Source organism: Phyllostomus hastatus, unplaced genomic scaffold, assembly GCF_019186645.2.
Source record: "Phyllostomus hastatus isolate PE091 unplaced genomic scaffold, TTU_PhHast_1.1 phas_contig_62, whole genome shotgun sequence".
NCBI lineage: Eukaryota > Metazoa > Chordata > Mammalia > Chiroptera > Phyllostomidae > Phyllostomus > Phyllostomus hastatus.
This window is the reverse complement of record NW_025333921.1, coordinates 6,170,507-6,191,555: the sequence shown is the minus strand read 5'-3', so window position 1 is coordinate 6,191,555 and position 21,049 is coordinate 6,170,507.

Sequence of the window (21,049 nt, the reverse complement as noted above, 5' to 3'; positions counted from 1 at the left end):
AGGATAACAACCAATTTAAAAACAAAGGATCATCAGAACTGCCAGATATTCAAACTGCATGGAAGTCTGACAACCAAGGAATTAAGAAACATTCATCCACCCTGGTAGGAGGGGCAGAGATGTGCAGATGGTGTGGAGAGGATATGCGGCAAGGCAATGGCTGGTGGACCCAATGCGTGAGGAGACTGCTGGCAGGCAAGTTGGTCCATCATTCACGTGATGATAGCTGGGAAGAATAATTACTAGTTGGGGAGCGAGACAAACTGTGGAACCCAGAGTTTCAACATGGAAAACTAAAGACTCAAAACCTCAGGCTTTAAAAACCTGTGGGGGTTGTGGCAGCAGGAAAAACTCCCAGGCTCACAGGAGAATCTGTTGGAGAGGCCCAATGTGGTCCTAGAACATACACAAACCCACCAACTTGCAAATCAGCACCTGAAAAAAGCTTAATCCACTTGTGGGAAATCAGGGAAGTGATGGAAAGGGGGATGAGAGCAAAATGAGCAGCACTGTTCTCTCTCACCCCTTGCCCACAGACAGTGCCACAGTGAGGCAAAGACAGTTGCCTTGCCCTGGAAAATACCTAAGGCTCCACCCTTTACCACATAACAGGTGTGTCTAGTCACAGAAATATGGTCCAAATGAAAGAACATATCGAAATTCCACAAAAAGACAAGGATACAGACAATGTATCTGATGAAGAGTTCAAAACACTGGTAATTAGGATGCTCATAGAAATGACTGAGCTCAGTGGCAAAATGAAGGCTATACAGGGAACCAACAGTGAAGGAAAAGAAACTGGGACTCAGATCAACCGTTTGAAACAAAAGGAAGAAATAACCATTCAACTGGAACTAAATGAAGAAACTAGGATTCAAAAATATGAGGAGAGGCTTAGAAAACTCTGGGACAACTTTAAATGTTCCAATATCTGAATCATAGGAATGCCAGAAGGAGAGGAGGAAGAACAAGAAATTGAAAACTTATTTGAACAAATAATGAAGGAAAACTTCCCAATCTGGTGAAGGAAATAGACTTCCAGGAAGTCCAGGAAGCTCAGAGTCCCAAAGAAATTGGACCCAAGGAGGAACACATTAAGACACATCATCATTAAGTTATCCAAGATTAAAGATAAAGAGAGAATTTTAAAATCAGCAAGAGAAAAGGAGATAGTTACCTACAAAGAAGTTCCCATAAGACTATCAGCTAATTTCTCAAAAGAAACCTTACAGGCAAGAAGAGCTAGGGAGAAGTATTTGAAGTCATGAAAGGTAAGGACCTACATTCAAGATTATCCAGCAAAACTATCATTCAGAATGAAAGGCTAGATAAAGTGCTTCCCAGATAAGGTAAAGTTAAAGAAGTTCATCATCACCAAGCCCTTATTATATGAAATGTTAAAGGGACTTATCTAAGAAATAGAAGATAAAAAATTATGAACAGTGAAATCACAACAACAAACTCACAACTATCAACAACCTAACCTATGAAACAAAAGCAAAAAACTATGCACAAACAACCAGAACAGGAACAGAATCACAGAAATGGAGATCACATGGAAGGTTATCAGTGGGGAGGGGAGTGGGAGAATTGAGGGGAAAGGTACAGGGAATAAGAAGCATGAATGGTAGGCACAAAATAGACAGGGTAAGGTTAAAAATAGTATAGGAAATGGAGAAGCTGAAGAACTTATATGTATAGCCCATGGACATGAAATAAGGTGGGAGGGAATGCTGGAAGGTGGTAGGGTGAAGGAGGAAGGGAATAAAGGGATAAAATAATTAAGACAACTGTAATAAGATAATTAATAAAATATATTAAAAATAAAAATAATAAAAAACTATCTATTCTAAATTTTATAATCCAAGCTTCAGTTTAATTTATGGGCAGTTAAAATTATGAGTTGCCATTTTTTCTTGTTTTATGAATTCTCAGTTGGATTGCATGTCTCTTGGGAAAATGTTTGAATTCTTTAAGCTCTTCATGCTCCTCATGTGGTGGGAGAACATAATGGTTTTCAGTGGGACCCGATGAATGACGATGGCTCATGTGGTCACTGTTCCTTCCCCTGTCAGTGTGTGGGTTTTAGAATCAGATATCCAGGTGTGAGAGCCCATTCCAGAGCTTCCTAGCTAAGTGGTTTTAGATAAGTTAGTTAACCTCTTTGTTCTAGAGTTTCCTCATCCATAAAATAGTGAAAGGTAATAATTACCTCATAGATTTTTATATGTATTAAAGTGTTTAGAATATTATCTATAATATTGTAAGTACTCAATAGTTTTTAGCTATTATTATTATTAATTAGCTTTTAGAATGTTGTAATGACTGAATTTGAAAATAGAATGATGTAACTATACTGACTACCCAATGATGCATGGAGTTTTTGTCTTTTTATTGTATAAGATTAAATAAAAGAAAATTTTGTCTTTTTATTGTATACAATTTTAAAAAGAAATTTTTTTATTGTGTAAAATTAAAATAAAAGGACTTTGTTGTGTAAGACAAGCAGATTAGTCCTACTAACACTGAACAATCTGACTTCTTTTTGAAGTTATGGATATTCTCATTCTTTCCTGTCTATAATTCATCATATAATAGAATATTATATATGATAAACCCTAATATAATCATAACCATTATTGCTGAGCTCAGATCACAGAGCTGGCTCTTTGGGTCCTCAAGCTGTTTGTCCAGTCTTCAGTCTTCAGAGATTCACTTGACCATTTATCTACTTAAAAACTTTTCCCTAACCCTCTTTGCTTCTTGTCACTCCATCACTTAGGCAGTTGATGAATTTGATTTGGTTCATTTTATTGCATTGGTTTCCTGACAAGGATCACCAAGTGCATTTCATCCTGATTTTTTTTATGTATTCCATATACAAAGGAATATAAATATGTGTGCACTGTACACACACACACACACACCAGCACAAATAACACACCCTTTTTTTTTACAAAATCTTTTATTATAAAATCATAAGCATGTAATTCTGTAACATAACAATATCATACTCAAGAACACCATATGACATTTTAGGTGGAATTTTCTAATTAAAACTATAAATTATTATGCCAATATCCCACACTCAAGCAGATATTCCATCTGCTGGACCCTGTATATACATACAGCTGTGTGTGTGGTCTCTGGATTCCTTCTAATATGAATAAATGATACAGAAGCTCTACAAAGTAGAAATAGTAAGGCAGAATTAAAAAATAACATAAGACATAGGATAAGTGATCAATAATGTCTGACAAAGATCATTGAAATTGCTCTCCAAAGAAGAGAGAGACTAATAAACCTGCTCTTGTACCTAATAGGTTAAAAAAAATAAAAAAATGAAAATATAAAAATCTAAAACACAAAAACAAACAAACAAAAAAGACATTTAGCAAAACTCAATTTTATTTCTAAATGTTTTACATTTTTCTGTTTATTTTAGAAGTCCTTTCAGAAATTCTTTATCATTAAAAGCAAATCAGGGGAGAAGATGGCAGCCAAGTAAATGGAAGCTGAGCCCACTTGCTTATTCTCCCAGTATGGATTTCTGGCTGATTTTCGAACAACTGACCAGAACAATCAACAGAATCTCAGCTGATAGGAATTTTTAAAGCCAAGGAGTACAGAGGATGCTTTGCTCCATCCAGTAAGAGATTTTATAATTTGAGGGGGAAATGCCCTTTGTGAGATGCCTGCAGCAGAGGAGAGATCAAACAAAAAACACAGCTTAGTGGCTCCCATCTCTCCTAGAATGGGGGCCCTGGTCGTGCTAAGGGAAACCCCCAACCCTAATTGACAGAGACTTGGAAGGATTTACAAAGTCTAGGAGATTTAGGCTGCATGCACAGTGAGCAACATGTCCATAACTGCAGCACCAACTGCGGGAGTTCCAGAGAGAAACTCTATTTTCTAAAACTGTTGAGGAACTGGCAGGCTGTGGACAGCCTTGATAGAGAGAGACTTTTTGCTTTTTGGGGAGGTGGAGTGTGCAGATAACAGGCCAAGGGCTTAGTGCTGCAGTGTGGGTGCCACCTAGAAATTTTTTAAAAGGAGAGCTAAGGCAGGGCTGGGCAGGGGCCCTGTGCTTATGTGTACAGTGGCCCTACCAACAAAGAAACCAGAATAAAAGCCCAGTTCAGCCCCACTGAGTCTGGCTGCACAGGGAAAACAGAAAGCGGCACACAGAAGGGACTATGGGGCCTGATGCAGCATGGTGCTGGTGAGCAGAGGGCTACACAAAGCAAACAGATTGGGTCTCAGTCTCCTGCAAGAGTGACAGACTGGGAACTGGACAACCAGGAGCTGCATGTCTGAGAATCATTTGTAGCCAGGCAGGTCTGCTCACAGGAAGGCATGCCGGACCCTGACTTGTGGGATTGCAGGCTCTCCTGATCAGTGGTACCAGGCTCAGGAGCTCACTGCTTGGTGCTTATCTGCAGGGGAAAGGAGGAGAAGCTCTAAAATGGCCCTTTCTGAACTTCTATCAGATTCTATGGGTTATGCTGGTCCCCTGGGCCACGATCCACTGAAAACAGCTGAGCAGAAAGATTATAGACAGTTGCAACAAGAGGTATTCAGGGCCCTCCCCAGCCTTGGCTCTTATATAGAGCTGGCATCAGGACCAAGTAGGAAAGAACTGACTATTTTACACAAATTGGCTTCTCACAGGAAAGGATAGCTAATTCATTAGAAACCATGTATTATTGGAAATAATCTGGAAGAGACAAAGACATGTGGTGGGTGGGCAGGGGAGGCAGGGAAACACTCCCACTATCTTTTCTGAAGATTGAACAGCACCTAAGCAGGATGACCAGGGATTCTACCCACCCAGTCACACCAGAGATCCCCTCTTGAGGCAGGTGGAGGTGGCACTGGCAGTGCTGTTGGACATTAGATGAACCAGTCTTGGGCCTTGTGCTGATAGAAGACTAGCAGGGCAGAAGAGTGGAGACTAATCAAGCATGGGGACTAGGAGACAGCCACAGACTGTGGATTGCTTTTAGCCTTGAACGTGCTGACTAGGGATAGACTAGGACACCATCTGACATTGTTAGGGGTGGATCCAGAAAGAAAAGTCAGTGGCAAACACTAGACTCTACTGAGATGAATTCCACTGTGGTCTTTTTCATTATTTCCATTATTTTTTCACATACATAACTTTTTAACATTAGTTTCTTTAAGTTTGTTCCTATTATTTTACTAGATTTTTTTACTTTAGTTTTATTTCAAATATATTTTACTCCTCCCTTCTCTTACTCCATTTTCCTTTTTCCTTCCTCTTCTCATTTTTGTTTTTAAATTTTCTCCCTTTCCATGCTTTGTTCGACATTCTCACTATTTCTCTTCCCTCCAGCCTACAAAACCATTTTTCTTGCCATTAGTCATCTCACATTTTTTTTCTTTCTTATAATATCCTTATTCTCCCTCCTTTATGAATCTCTGCTTGTTTTTTGATATGGTGATTGTTGTTGCATTTCTTCAATTTTACTCCTAAATGTTCACTATTTTTGTATTTCAAATCTCAAATTTTACTATTCTCCTCTTCTACTCCATTTTACCTCCCTCCCACCTTCTTGATTCATTTTAAATTTTATTTTTTCCTTCTCTTAACCTGGTTTTTATTCCATATTCTTATTATTCCTTCTCCCTCTATCCTCCCAATATCACATTTCGTTCCTTTAGACATATCATAATCTTTTTTCTTTATTTTTTACTTCTTATTCTCTTTCTACCTCTGTTAATTTTTGCTCGTTTGTAATTGATATTGCTGTGGTGGTTGTTTTTTTTTATTTTGTTCCTATTTTTCACTGTTTAAATTTTTTTAAAGATTTCATTTATTTATTTTTAGTGAGAGGGGAGGGGAAGGAGAAAGAGAGGGAGAGAAACATCAATGTGTGGTTGCCTTTTATGCTCTCCCAACTGGAGACCTGGCCCACAACCCAGGCATGTGCTCTGAATGGGAATCAAACCAGTGACCCTTTTGTTTGCAGGCCCACAGTCAGTCCACAGAGATACACCAGCCAGGGATAAAAAAAAATTAAACCTCATATTATACTCTTCTCTTTTCTTATTCCACTTTGCCTTCTTCCTTTCCTTTTTTATCTATGATATACATTTTCTTTTCTTTCTTTCTTTGCCTTATTTCTGTTTCCTACTTTTATTATTTCTCTTCCTCTACCCTCTCAAAATCATTTTTCTTTCTGTTAGTCATCTCATATGCATTTTTCCTTTCTGATAATAGTCTTAATCTCTTTCCACATTTATTAACACTTGTTCATGTGTTGTTTATAGTGTGGTTGTAGTTGGGGCTATTTTTTGTTTCCTGGGTTGTTTAGTTTTATTCTGGCAGCACCTGTACAACAGCATACATGACATGGTGGGTGTTGTGATTCTCAGTCAGCCTGCCAGAGAGAAGAACACAACAAAGAATGATCCAACAACAACCTAAACCCAATTACAACAAGAGAGCCTACATAAATGGCATAAAGGGCATCCAAAGTTCAGGAGATCAAGGAGACTGCACTACTGAGTCCCACAGGACTCCTACCACAGAAGACCACCCCAACAAAGATAGGGATAACAGCGGATAAATCTAGTATGCAGAAATGAACAAAAAGAGTTTTCTAAAATGGGGAGAAAAAGAGACAATCCCCAATCAAAAGAAAAGGACAAGATCCCAGAAAGAATGCTAAATGAAATAATGGCAAGCAATCTATGAGACCGAGTTCAAAATCATGTTCATAATGATGCTCAAGGAACTCAGTGAGAACTATAAGGAACACTATTGGAGCTATAAGGAACTTAGTGGGAACTATGTAAGCATAAAAAAAAAGTCATAGAAACTATGAATAAGAGCCAGGAGGAAATAAGGAATACAATATCTTAAGTGAAGAATAAAATGAAAGGAATTAAAAGCAAGCTAGATGAAGAAAGGATCAAATAAATGAGTGGGAAGATAAGGTAGAAAAATTACCCAGTCAGAGCAACAAAGTTAAAAAAAGACTCACAAAGAGCAAATATAGCTTAGGGGAGCTACAGGCCAATATGAAACATAGCAATGTTCACATCAAAGGAATAACAGAAGGTGAAGAAAAGAGCAAGAAACAGAAAACCTGTTTGAAAAAGTAATGACAGAAATTTTCCCACACTTGGTGAGGGAAAAAGTCACACAAGTCCAGGAAGCACAGAGAGTCCAAATCAAGATGAAACCGAAGAGGCCCACTACAAGACACACCATAATTTAAAAAGGCAAAATTTAAAGGCAAAGAGAGAATCTTGAAAACGGAAAAGAAGAAATAGCTAGTAACATACTATGAAGCTCCAGTAAGGCTACCAGTGGATTTTTCAACAGAACACCAAAGCCATAAGGGAATAACATGAAATATTCCAAACAATTAAAAGGAAAGACCTGAAACCAAGATCACTCCATTCAGCAAATCTCTCATTTTAAATGGAAGGTGAAATAAAGAGCCTCCTAACTGACCCCCCTTTCAAAAAAAAAGGCTGTACCTCCATCAAACCAGGATTGTAAGAGATGTGAAAGGGACTGCTTTAGAGATGAAGAGAGAGGGAGGGAGGGAGAGAGAGAGAGAGAGAGAGAGAGAGAGAGAGAGAGAGAGAGAGAGAGAGAGAAACACTGGTACAAAAGGGAAAAAATGTCAGTGAATAAGTACCTATCAGTAATAAACTTAAATGTAAATGGATTAAATGTTCCAGTCAAAAGACATAGGAGGATAACTGAATGATCAGAAAACACAAACTGCATATATTTTGTCTCTCAGAGAACTACCTCAGACAAAAGTCTACACAGGCTGAAAATGAAGTGATGGGAAAATATCCCAATCAAATGGACATTAAAAAAAGCTGGGGTAGCAATATTTATATCAAGACAAAAAAGACTTCAATACAAAGGCCATGACCTCAGAAAAAGAAGGTCAATATATAACACTTAACAGAGTAGTCCAACAAGTGGATATACTTGTAAACTATATGCACCCAACATAGGAGCAACTAAATATTTAAGGAAAATCTTTGCAGACCTCAAGGAAGAGGTCAACAACAATACAGTCATTGTAGTGGATTCTAACACCTTACAGTCAACAATGGAGAAATTTTCCAAACAAAGAATCAAAAAGGATATGGTGATAATTTATACTTATTTGATATTTACAGAAAATTTCACTCCCCAAAAGCGAAATATACCTTCTTTACAAACACACATGCAACATTTTCAATGACAGACCATATGGTAGGATGCAAAACAAGTCTCATCAACAACAAACAAACAAAGTCCAGAGACAGTAGAAGGAAGGAAATAACTAAGATCAGAGCAAAATTCAATGACATAGAGACTAAAAAAAAACAATTCAATGGATTAATGAATCCATGAGCTGTTTCTTTGGAAAGACAAATAAAATTGACATACTTTTAACTAGATTCATCAAGAAAAAAAGAGGGAGGATCCAAATAAATAAAACTGGAAATGAAAGAGGAAATGTAATAACTGATGCCACAAAAATACAAAGGGTTGTATAAAAACTACTATGAACAACTATATGCCAAGAAAGTAGACAACCTGGGTGAAATGGATAAACTTCTAGAAATAGAGAATCTTACAAAACTGAATGAAGAAGAAGCAAAATGCCTGAATAGATTGATAACAACTGGTGAAATTGAAGCAGTAATCAAAACAACTCCTGGCACACAAAAGCCCTGGAATGAATGGCTTCACAGGTGAATTTTACCAAACATCCAAAGAAAAACTAACTCCTATCCTTCTCAAAATAATCTAAAAAATTCAAGAAAAAGGAAGGCTGTAAAACCCTTTTTATGAAACCAGTATTATCCTAATTCCAAAATCAGGTAAAGTCCAACAAAGAAAGAACACTACAGGCCAGTATCTCTGATGATTAGAGATGCTAAAATCCTCAACAAAATATTGGCGATCCAGATTCAGCAACACATTAAAAACATCATACAAAAGCATAAAGTGGGTTTCATCCCAGGGATCCAAGGAAGGTACAATATTTGCAAATCAATAAACAAACACATAAACAAAGTGAAGGATAAAAACCACATGATAATATCAGTAGATGCTGAAAAAGCATTTGTTAAAATCCAGTACCCATTTAAAATAAAACACTTAGCAAAGTGGGCATAGAGGGAGCATCCTCAACATAATAAAGGCCATATACAAGAAACCTACTACCAATATCATACTTAATGAGCAAAAACTAAAATCTTTTCCTTTAAGATCAGGAACAAGACAAGAAATTCCACTTTTCACCACTCTTATTCAACATCATATTGGAAGTTCTAGCCACAGCCATCAGACTAGAAAAAAGAAATAAAAGGCATCCAAATTGGAAAAGAGGAAGTAAAATTTTATTATTCACAGATAATATGATAGTGTACACAAGAAGCCTGATAATCTCCAACAAAAAACTCCTTGCCCTGATAAGTAAATTTGGCAAACTAGTGGGACAGAAAGTCAATATTCAGAAATCAATGGCATTTGTACACCAATAATGAATTATCAGAAAGAGGAACAAGGGAAAAATCCCATTTCTTGTAGCAACAAGAAAAATAAAGTACCTAGAAATAAATTTAACTAGGGAGGTAAAAGATCTATACCTAGAAAAATATAGAACACTGAAGAAAGGAACTGAGAAAGATACAAATAAATGGAAGCATATGCTCTGTTCATAGATTGGAAGGATTCACATATTAAATGTCCATACTACCCAAAGAAATCTATAGATTCAATGCAATCCTTATTAAAATACCAATGGCATATTTCACAGAACTAGAACAAATATTTCAAAAATTTATATGGAACCCAAAATGACCCCAAAGAGCCTCAACAATGTTGAGAAAGAATAAAATTTGAGGGATCACAATACATGATATCAAACTACATTACAAGTCCATTGTAATCAAAACCGTCTGGTAGTGGCATAATAGCAGACATATAGAACAATGGAACAGAATAAAGAGCCCCCAAATAAAACCCATGTCACTATGGTCAATTAATATTTGACAAAGGGGTCATGAGTGTATGATGGAGGAAAAATAGCCCTTCAGTAAATGGTACTGGTAGAACTGTACTGGTACATGAAAAAAAAAATGAAATTAGACCTCCAGTTACACCATACACCAGAATGAGCTCAAAATTGATAAAAGACTTAAATGTCAGTTGGGATACCATAAAATCTCTAGAGAAAAGGGCAGTAACATGTCAGATATTATTTTGATGATATATATTTCATAGCAATATTTTGCTGATATATCTCCTAGGGCAGAAGAACTAAAGGAAAAAATAAACAGATGGGACTACATTAAATCAAATAGCTTCTGCAGGGCTAAAGAAAGCCTCATCAAAATGAAAAGAGAACTGACCATATGGGAGAACATAATTGCCAATAATACATCGGACAAGGGTTTATCTTCCAAAATAGATAATGAACTCATACAACTCAACACCAGGAAGACAAACAAACCAATTAAAAAAAAATGGGTAAAGGAGCTGAATAGACACTTCTCCAAGGAGGACATAAAGATGGCCCATAGACATATGAAAGGATGCTGGACATTACTAGTGGTCAGAGAGATGCAAATTAAAACCACAATGATATATCACCTCACACTTGTCAGAATGGCCATCATTAACAAATCAACAAACAAAAGCTGGCAAGGATGAGGAGAAAAGGCAACCCTAGTGCACTGTTGGTGGGAATGCAGACTGATGCCGACACTTTGGAAAATAGTATGAAATTTCCTCAAAAAGTTAAAAATGGAACTGCCTTTTGACCCAGCAATTTCATTGCTGGGAATATACCCTTAGAACTCCAAATCACTAGTTCAAAAGGACTTATGCTCCCCTATGTTCATAGTAGTGCTATGCATATTAGCCAAGTGCTGGAAACATACTAAATGCCTGTCAGTAAATGAGTGGTCAAAAATAGTGGTACATTTACAGAATGAAATATTATGCAGCAGGAACTCTTTCTTTTGCAACAGCATGGACAGAACTGGAGAATATTATGCTAAGTGAAATAAGTAAGGTGGTGAAAAACAAATACCATATGATCTCACCTATAAGAGGAATCAAATGAGCAAAATAAACTAATGAGCAAAATAGAACCGGAGGCATGGAAACATGGAATAGACTGACAACAGTCTGAAGGGAAGGAGAAAGGGATAAAGGTGGAAAGAAGGACAAGTGACTAGTCAAAGAACATGTATGGAGTAAAAATATCCCTTCAGTAAATAGCCCTTCAGTCATGGACATGGACAATGGTGTGGGGATTTACTGTGGAAGCAGGGGGTAGGCTGGACATAGGTGGGCAAAGGGATGAAAATTAGGACAACTGTAATAGATATATAATAAAAAATATTTAAAAAGCTAATCAACATGACTTTTCTCCAAGTTTTATTTTATAATCTCAGATTAACAGAAATAGCAAGAGAATGCCAGTTTTGTATAATTTTCTTTATTTTAAATATTTTTCTGATCATTTCCCAAAAAATGTCCCCAAATATTTTCACCAACATCTTATCTATCAAGCTTGCTGTATGTAGACTATCTATTCAAGAAGCCCTAAAGATTAATATTGATACTTCACATTTAAATAGTTCCTTATCATTCAAAAGATGTGTTTGTATATGGTGTTATTTATTTCTAGCAGTAATCCATTGAAATCAACAGCTTAGGTTTATTATTCCCATTTATAGAATCAGAGAGTTATATTGTTGGGTTCCTAATAATTTACAGTATAAGAGATGAATGAATATTCAGATATGAATGCATAAAAGGATCCAGGTTTACATGTATTTTTATTAAAAAGAGGGGAAAGTACCTATATATTTTACTTCTTTTCCCCTCCCTCTACAGATCCATTGGACTGCACCTCTTATTTTTCAGATGAAGTGCAGACACAGACACTTCTTTACCTTATTTCTCTCTTTTGCACTACCAGTTAATAGTAAGGTCAAGTAATAGCTCAACTTTCTGGGTTCTCTAAGAAAACTTGAAATTCCATTTTTAATATAAGTTGTAGAAATATAAATTATTCAACTCATTTTTTATAAAATACTTCTTTCTCTGAAATTGCTCAAATCAGTTTGTGATATAGGTAGATACTCAATCATGATTGGTACTAAAAAGAACATAAACTTGAACTATGTACATCACTTAAAATTTCACACAGCTCATTGCTAAATTTTCTATATTTTATAATGAAGTTTGTGATGAGAATAATAATGGGCAATTCTATTCACAAATATCCAAATTGCCTCCAGTATATTTGAAAAACTCCTATTTAAAATTTCCTTTCAAAAATATATTTCTAACAGCAAATTTTGTTTTTCTTTCTAAGACGTAATTATTCCAAATGAGAATAATTTTGCAAGGTTCCTACCATGCTCACATAACTGTAAATGAACCAGTCAAAACCTTCATGAAATTGTTTTTCCACCAGTCAGTGAGAACCAATTGTGAAAAAGGTGATTTTTATGGAATACGGTTAGTAAAAACATTATTTTAAATGCTGTTATAAATAGTGACCATGCCCCCCAGTAAAGGAAAGGTACCTTATTTTTATCACTCTCTAGGTAAATGATACAACTCACTTTTACTAGGAAACATTGTGATTCTCAGATATGAAGATATGAGTGTCACTCTTGAGCTGCAGTTAAAGCTATGTCTGACCAGAGTCTTGGCACCCTTTATTTCTCAAACCTATATAAACAAATTAAAGCACTTGTATGTAGCTGGTGGAGAAGAGAGGTGAGGAGAGCGAGAGGCAGGGGGAGTTGATACTTGTGCTAAAAGTACAATAATTTAAATATCAGTATCTATAAGGATATAAAGTATATACTATTTTAAATATTATTTCTGATTATGTAGCCAAAACAAGAGTAGTTAATTTAAATTGTTTTTAAGTTTAAGATTAGGATTAATAGACAAAGCAGGATCATGTTACTTTTTACATAGATGTGCATGCACCTGGGAGTTGTTATTTATTTTTTAGTGTGAAGTAATTCCTATGTGCATGTATTTCATATAGCACATATTGTTTACTCGTGACTAATCCTTACTCCCAATCCTGGTTATACCCATTTCCCCAACTTCTCCATGTCCATACCAGGTAGCTAAACATGGTTGGGGAAAAAGAAATTACCATGTCAGCTGGTCTCATTTTAAATCAGTGACCACTAACCTACACAAGCCCTTAATTTGACCTAGTGAATCTAATAATTTCCTCATTTCCTCTTCTGTTATTGCCTCCTATAATCCTCTATTACCTCTTCTTTCCTCCTCACTCCCTGTAGGTAATCTTCCTATCTGTTTCATTGAGAAAAAGAGAAGAAAGGAAATGGTTTATACACATTACCAATCTACCCATATTCTCTCTCTCCCTTTCCTTCTGTTATTACGGATGAATTGTCCATTCACACTTAAGAACTCCCCTTCATTTGGTCATACTGTGTCATCCATGCAAGAACAGCATAAATAATATGACCCTTTCTACCCTGCTTCATCAAGTTTTCCACTCTGCTTAGTCATTCTTACAATCATACAAATACAATGGAATATAATCCTTGTTAAAGCAAACAAAAACCTTCAGCACACATGTCCCTTGAGAATTCACTCAATCTCTTAATTTTAAAGCAAATTTCCAGGATTTGTCTATCTTTGCTACTTATAAAATCCTCTCCTCTTATTCTGTATTGAAATTTCCCCAATTAAGCTTTTCTTCCCACCATTATTTTGCAAATATGCAAAACAAATTTGTCAAAATCACCAATGGCTCTCATGTAATTTCTCAGTTTCAACTTATTTGTCCTACCAGTCTCATTTTATTGATCTACTAACTTCATCACTTTCTCCTTAATACATGATTGTGCCAGGATTCTCTCTTTATTTTGTTTCCATTTCACTGGCCATTCTTTCTCAGTGTCATTTATTGGTTCCTACTCTTTTCACTGTCTTCTGAATGTCAGTGTGTCTCAGAGTTCAGTTGCCGATGCTTGCTTTATACCCTCATTCTCCTGATGATCTCATCACATGGCTTTCAATATCATCAATGCTTGCAAGTCCAAACTTCTAGGCTGAACTTTAGCATTGCATGTCCAGGTATCCACTCAATATCATACAGATGTCTAATACTCATTCAAGTACAACATCTTCTCCAACAAACTCTTTATTCCACAATTCTTCCTCATCTTTTCTTCCCAATGTCTTCTTCATTTCAGTGGGTACAGTTCTCTATAAATACTTAATGATGCTCAGGTAACAATCTTGGGCCCTTCTTGATGTTTCCTCTTTATTTGACATTTCCTCTTTTTTTATCACATTCAAAAATCTGTGGACAAATCCTACAGTTTACATGTTCAAAACACTTATAAAACTTGACCATTTCTACAATATCCACTATGACTGTCTTGGTCAAAATTCTATCATTTCTCTCCTTGCTTTTTCTGTTTTGCAGGAGACCATTCTGGGTGGTGTGGGCCCTGCAACCACTTGGAGATGCACAGGACCCATGCCCACAGATAGGTTCTCCCATGGGGAATCAGGCCTGCACTGTACCTAGACTGCTATGAGATTTGCTTTTGCTAAAATTCCCTCACCCTTAATTGAGGCAGCAAACGTTTGCTGCAAAGTGACTTCCTAAAATCCATGCTAAACCTTCCAAGGACAAGTGTAACTGGTTCAACTACTTTTCCCTTTTCATTTGCAAATATCCTTCTTCTGTGATGTGATTAGCGGCATTGGCTCCTTTGTCTTCTGTAAAGGTAACCACCTAGAGTGAACCTGTGCATAGTAAATGAGGACCATCATGTAATGTGCCCAGAAAAGAAATAAAGGCTGGTCACGGCAAGGGCCATGGCTTTTGCTCCCCTTGAGAGAAAAAGCCATGCTGTCCCTTTTCCTCCACAGGACTCGGAACTCTGTGAATTTGTCTAGTGTCTCATCCACATTGTGGTGGACCCCACAAGCTGGGGTCTGCATCAGTCTTAAGTGTATAAAAGTACACCAGAGGTTCTTATTAAGATATATGTCAGATAATGTCACTTTGATTCTACAAATCTCCTAATAACTTTCTATATCTCTTAAAAGTACGTTCTGGAACTTACCTACTCCATTTCCTATAATCCCCCCCCTCACTCCCTCTGCTCTAAAATGCTGGACTGAATCAACCAATATATATTAAGCTCCTACAGTGAGGTCAGCACTTTTGAGATTCTATGTACAAAGAAGTAAACCACTTCTGGTGGCTCTCTTGCTTTTCCTCAAACCTAATATACATATTGTCATGAACTTTGCATTTGTTAGTCCTTCCTGGAATACTCTTCCACCATATATTTACTTGGAAGCCTTTTTCCCCTCCTCAGGTTCCAGCTGCATTTAATACATCTCACATCGTTGCTTCTTTCCCATCCTATAGGAGCACACTCTACAACTGTAACCCTTCTTTGGTTCACTTTATACAGTTTATCACTAACTGACATGCTCTATATTTAATTGTTAATTTGGTTATTTTATACACCCACCCACTAGAATGTTTAAACTTTTGTGGCATCAATATATAATATTGAGAAAGGAAGAATAAATACATTATTTTTAAAGCAGGTATATGAATAACAAAGATAAAAATAACTCCATATATATCACAACTTTTTAAATGTAAGTATACATTGTTTTGTTCGTATACCACTTTCACAAATATTGAGGCAGTGAAATGCTGTATGGCTTATTTGGGCTCATTTGTGAACAATAACTATTCATTATCAAAGATGTTTTAGATTTTTAAAAACTGATAACAGAGTAGCACTGAACAAAATCTGTTTATTAGCTGATTATCAAAATATTGTCCAAATTCAAGCACAGTGCACACAGCCAAAATATTGCCCATGCTAATAAAGAATTTAATGCTGGGAGGATCCAAGTGACTCTCCCCTCTGTTAATGGATAAAAGCCAACTCAAATTTAGTTGTTGGTTATGTCATCACCCCAAAAATATTCCTACATAGTCTAAAGCAATCAAAGTTTTTATTTTAATGTATATTTATATTTGGCTTGCTTGTTACATGTTATAAGCATCTCTTAACTTTCAGCCTTTGTTGTTTAACATTATCATGTTTTCTTTAGCAAAATGGAGGTGTGGAAATCATGTTTGGGAAATAGATTGTTTCTGACACTAACATTTATGCAGCTATCACTTCATTGGAGATGTGTGACTTATAATTTGATAAACCATCACTAATCTAGGACAAGGCTTTGAAGTTTCAAAATCTAGGCTTCCTTTTAGTTTTGTGACTAAGTAATTGTTAGCTATTGTTTTATAATATACTTTTAAAATATTTAAAAATAAAAATGAAAATTATTTTTAGAACAAAGATTATGCCAATGTATTCTAACATAAAATTTTTTTTTAGTGTTTGATGGATAAAAGCACCCAGTTTTGCATTAAAGATCTTTCAAAACATGTCCTTGGTCTATCTTTCCACTACTGTACCCCATAACTTCTAAAATAGGCTGACTATAATGGATTTTCACAATTTCTCTTTTTTTTACTTACATGTTTTCCAGCATTTGTGTGTGTTACTGGGTTTTGCAGTTTCCTATGCTTCATTTCTGTCTTTCAGTGCACACTCACATTTACTTCCTGTATAGAATAGTTATTGATTTTGTTCCCTACTTCCTTTTCCTCTGGATTATTTTACTGCATATTCCAATAAAATTATCTTGAAATTTCTCTTTTTATAATAATCACAACCTGGTTTGAAGTAGGTGAACTGAAGTAAGATTTTAGTATGTCTTTCTTGCCTGCAAGAGAGTATGATCCTTGATGGGAAGAGTGACTTCTCATGCATTTCAATATCTGCTAAAATCCAGCACAGTGATTCTAAATGTGAGGTGATTTTGCTTCCTCACAGGGGACTTCTAGCAATGCCTGGGGGTGGGGGATGAGACTGGCACCTAGTGAGTAGAGGCTGGTGGTGCTGCTAAACATTATATATTGCACAGTGCTGCTACTACAACAAAAAATTATCTGGCCACAAATGTTAGTAGTGCTGAGGACTTTGGCATATGCCCATATGTGATTTTCACCATATTTCTATTCATATAAGAGTTTATCTAATTTGAAACATCTGAAGAGTTTTGCTAAATGCCAACATTTCATTGTTTAGGGTTTCTTATATTAGAAATTTTAATTACCATCATCATCTACATTTAAACAGGACTTATCAGGAATTAATACTATAAATTTTCAGCTTTTTTCTTGCCCTCCCACTCTCTTGACAGCTTAAGAGTAAGCAAAAGAATGAAAATTAAGGGGTAAAATCATACCTTTATATTATACTAACCTATATTTAAGAAAAAAAACTTGTAATGTTCTTTTCTGTAACCCGTTGGACTTTATGTCTCACCTTGTGGTTTCCATCATAGGAGACAACATTTAGCTTCACTTGCTCCTTTCAGATCAATGATTTCATCCATTTTAGTTCTTTGAAGATTTACCAGACTGCCAGATTAAAAAAAATTGAATGCAATATAAAAAGATTTTGAAATAAAAATATAAAATGCTTTACCAAGACTACCGTAGGAAAACAGATTAGAGCTGAAAGATTGTGGGAAAGAGGACTTAGATTTCTGGCCTAGAAAAGTGAGCAGGAGAAAGAGGGGCAGGAGAAGGCTCTAGTTATTGCTCTCACTTATGCTCTTGCTTCCACAAGCCCCCTGCCCACACCTATCATATTATCTCAATTCTTTTTTATTCTGTGTTACAAGTGTTCTGATCATAGAATTTATTTCCTCAGATTCTACTCTATTATCTCCTCAAGGCCTGGGTACATGCTGCTTCTTTTTACTGGGGTATCCTTTCTTTTTAAGTTTTTGTTCAGTTGCCAACTCCTACTTTTCTGTCTGTATTATGCTCACCTATTTCCTCTAAGAAGCCTTCCCTGACTGACTGCACACACCTCCCAAAGGATATTTAGATGTTCTTTCTATGCACCCCCTCTGTGCTTTTTCCTAACAGAGCACAACACACTTTGTTCACTTGTTGATCCCCTCCATGAGGAGAGGGACTGTCTTCTCCTCAGGGCCTAAGTAATTACTTTCTGTGCAAATGGATACAAGAAACAATAAAGAGAAATGAGTAAAGTCAGAGTGTTGTTGCAATCTTTGGAAGTACTGAAGATTGAACTTGGGAGATGCCTAACAAGTTATGGCATACTTCTTAGCCTATGTGAAAGCTAAACATCCAAAGACTGAAAAAATGTCATTGCGTGGCTTTTATTTTCCATGTAACAATACTTCATTTTTTGGTATAGCACTAAATTCCTAAGTAGAAGAAGTATGGTAAGAACCTTAGTTCCTTGTATCCCATTTATCTTTGTGATAGAAGTTAACAAAAGTAAGTGTATTCTATGTATGGTACTAATTAGAAAATTTACGTTAAATGTAAGAGTTATAAGAAAATCACATAAGATGAGAGATGATGAGCAGATTTTCTGTAGCCACATCCTTATGAAGGCATTTACATTTACATTAATTATAATAATCTTAGAATTCAAACAGAATTCAGGTATTATCTAGATTTTTTTTATACTACAGAGAAATATAACAAAAACTTCCATGGAAAAACAAGACTTATATTGAATAACTGAAGATACTTGAAAGAGTAGAATGTGGCTGAATACTCCTAAAAATAGGAGCTGTTCACAGGATGGTAAGCAGCAACCTTGAAGTGGGTCAGTATTAGACAGGAGAGGTATTTGACTTCTCCTATATCTAATAGTACATAACACCTGCAACTAAAACCAAGGAAACATTACTGTACAGTAGGATCTGGATTGTTCTGGTGGTCTGGGCAGAGCAGTTTAATTGTGCAAAATAGTTTCTGCTCCTCAATGTGGATAATGAAAGGGGCTTAAGTGACGGACTGATCCCTTCCATGGACATGTTCAGCATCCAGTATTAGAGCTGTTTGTGTCAGGCTCAGTGGTAAATTACTAAGATTAAAATAGGACAAAGCTACAGCACAGTGCAGCTGTGGTAAACCCACATGTTGTTTCCTGTAGCATAATGACACGACTCCTTCTGGAAGCTCTCAGATCACAGCATCTCCATATGGATCCTGGGAGCCGAACACTTGCTGCAACAGCGGTGTTTGAATTCTCAGAGAGGAACACAAACCTTCTGAGAGGTTCATCCATCAGGGAGGATCATGCATGAATAAATAGAAGACACCAGATAAGAAATTAATCCAAGTTTGTATTGGAGGAAAGAAAGGCAGTTGGGAAGACTGAAACACAGAACAAATTACATTTTTATTTTTATTTTTGACACTGAACTGGATCTTACAGTGGTAAAATATAATCATGATAAATGGTGATAACTACAACTGCATTTCAGAATTCCAGTGCTTTAGGTAGTCAAACCAGGAACAACCATCTTAGCTTGGTTTATTCTTGAAATAGGCAAAAGAAACAAGGGTCGGGTTATTGGCTTTTGACTACAAGGTGTCTTGGTGGGATGGTTTGATTCAAAGAATATCAGTAGTTGAAGCAAGAGGACTTTGCCAACAGCACAGCAGAATGTATCATTGCCTGCTGCATAAGGAAGAAATCTAGGACATATTGAGTTTAATACAAAAGTTGCTTTTTATAATGGAAAAATATATACTTTCTCACAAAACAAGTGCTATGTTTACTGGCATAAAAGACAATATAAATGTTTAGTCACATCAGGTAAATTTAATTCTATACTATGGTCTTAAAATTGATGGTGTTTTTCCAGACTTTTCCTAAACTGTAATAAGAAATATTATAGGGTTTTCCAAATTGAAAAAAAATAGCCTTGTAAGGGTGAAGTTTATCAAAATAAGACCAGGGGTTTCAACAGCAATATGAAGATGCAGCTTTTTGTGTAACGCAGAAGGAATGCAACATACTTTCAGCCCCAACATGCCATTACTCTATTCCTTTCAACAAGAAATGTCTGTACTAACTGAAAGTCAGTAACTCTTCTTGAATCAATCAGAGCTTTATGGTTTCAGGACAAACTTTTGTGTGTATCTAGACAGACAGGTGAATATGCAGCATCACAATCAACATACACTTGCCTAGAGAAAAAAGAAACAGGCAGAATCACTTAAAGGGTCATTTTGACATATTGCTGGAAGCTCAGTGTGAACTAGCATGATAATGATAATCTCCTGGCAATCTCACAGGTTCTCTTGCATTTTCATTGGCTTCTCCTTTAGAAATCCTGCAATGTTCTCATGGTAAGGATCTGACAAAGATACCTTTTGGGCTCTGGCAGGGAAAATGAAAGAGTAATTGTGTTGAAAAATACCCAAGATGTTCTGTAGAATAATGGCCTACTCTCCAGGGAAAATAAAACTTTACCAGAGCCCTATCTCACCTGCAGAAAGGATTCCCCACCCACTTCAGCTTTCTTTAGGCTTCCTGCTTCACCTAAGGGGAAATCAATCTACACCACAAGAAAAATACCTGTGAAGGTCAAAGCTAAGACATATAGATGCATGAAAATATGAGATCTAATCACAAGGTTATAGTAAGCTTCCCCTTCCACACACTATAAAACCACCAGTAAAAGGGTGGATTATAGATGAAAGTTGCAGGACAAAGACTTTATCTGAGAATGAACCCACAGAGAAGCACAAAGTCAGGAATGAAGACAAAAATCAGAGCTCTACAGAATTTAAAGTCTCTGGCCCCTAGAGCTACATCAAACAAACACAGTGTAACCTCTAGCCAGGTTAATATAAATCCTTACATTAATGGTCTATTTACCTCAGTTCCTATAACCCAATGCATCTTTTTTTTTCTAGCAAAAACAAAATTACAGTGCATGCCACAGGAAGGTATTGAAAGGCACAAAACCAAAAGACACAATTTGAAGAGACAAAGCATTAAAGTTAGACTAAGATATGATACAGATGTTGAATTGTGAGACAGGGAACTTAAAATAACTAAAATTAATATGTTAAGAGATGTGATGGAAAAT